Genomic DNA, 1773 nt, shown 5'->3' on the forward strand with positions numbered 1-1773 from the left:
AGGAATTGAAAGTGAAAGCAGATCACTGCAGATTCAAACCCTGCGGTGCACGGCCAGCCTCAATCACAAAGCGTTTTTCAGTGGGACTTTCCCAGGCCTGGTGTCTCTTACCTGCCGCAGAAATCACCACCTGTTCTGTGACATGCTGTGGCACGTGCACAGGGCCAGATACTCAGGGGCCAGACAACAGAAACGTTGCATAGGTGCAAGTGTAAAATTGCACTGTATCACTAGTGCAAAATAAAATTGCACTGTGACAAATGCAATTTTTCATGGTATAAGCACCTGGACAAATATGAGCCTAATGCAAAAAACATGCACGTTCAATGCATTATTGCACTAGGGCAAACTTTGCCCTAGCACAAGCATATATCAAAGATACATGTTTTTTGCACTAGGGCAATATTTACTCTACTACCTATACCTTGAAAAATTGCACTTGTCACAGTGCGATTTTCTTCTAAAATGGCCCCAATGTTTTTTACATGAGGGCAAACCTGTTCCTAGTGCTAATATTGTGCCATCATGCACTTGCACTGGTGCAAAGTGTCTGTAATCTGGCCCCTGGTGTGTCTTGGCCAGAATCTTAACTTAAGCAGTGTGAACACTGCACAGAAAATACACTACTTTCAGAAACCTCACAAGGCGTAGTTTGACAGCAGCATATTTGGTTGTATACGAATTGTTCGTTTTACAACTGTTCGAATGACAATTGACCTTTCCACAATTGACCGAATAATGAAGGTCAATTGTACCATATATGTGGGGGGAAACCGCTCACAACCTCCCACCCCACGCCAAACCGCCCAACACCCTTATATATATTACATGTCCACGGTAGTGGCCATGTAGTTATGGTTAAGTTGCAGTTTCCATTGGAAGAGCACTTTTTGGGCGGCTTATAACTTCTCTATCCCTGGACGAATCCTCACCAAACTTTGCAAAAAACGTATTTGGGTCACTCCGAAGTTTTTTGCAAAGTTTGGTGGGGATTCGTCCAGGGGGGGCAAAGTTAAAGGGGGGGCCCAAAACTTTTTTTTTTTCCCATAGACATAATGGGAAAGAACTTTGCTCACGCTTACAGCCCAAACCGCTGGACGGATTTACACCAAATTTGCGGCAGGAGCGGCAGCTTGGTGTAAATCCGTCCAGTAGTTTTTAAGAAAATGACAAAAATGTAAGTGAAAAAAATTAGTGATATCTGTGTTCACTTTGCGGACACACTTCCCTGTTCGCTCCGTGGACAGGACGGTGATTGGGCAAGCAGCTTGCGTGATGTCCGCGGACATCTGACGTGCTCTCTCATTGGATGCGGTGAAAGCGTGCAGTGGTCTGGCTTCAGAGACGCCAGCCATCTTTGTTCCTCGCATGAGAGGCTTTGTATCCGGCCTGCACAGTAAGTCCCCCACCCCCACTCATGCTCCGTGTCTTCCCTTTTCCTCCAGCCCCCCGCTCACGCCATCGGCACACGGTGGCCAGCGGAGGGCCGAGGAGTGGGATCTGCCGCCTGCACACGAACGCCGTGTGTCTTTCTCCCTCCCGCCCGTCCCCCGCTCATGTCCGTGTGTCTTTCTCCCTCCTGCCCACCCCCCGCTCATGCCCCGCTCGTGCCCCGCTCATCTCTCCCACCCGCCCACTCCCCGCTCATGCCCCGTGTGTCTCTCCCACCCCCCGTGTGTCTCTCCCACTCCCTGCTCATGTCCGTGTGTCTCTCCCCTCCCGCCCACCCCCGCTCATGTCCATGTGTCTCTCCCCTCTCGCCCACCCCCCGCT

Source organism: Ambystoma mexicanum, chromosome 3p (assembly GCF_040938575.1).
Source record: "Ambystoma mexicanum isolate Mex_15411 chromosome 3p, UKY_AmexF1_1, whole genome shotgun sequence".
Lineage (NCBI taxonomy): Eukaryota > Metazoa > Chordata > Amphibia > Caudata > Ambystomatidae > Ambystoma > Ambystoma mexicanum.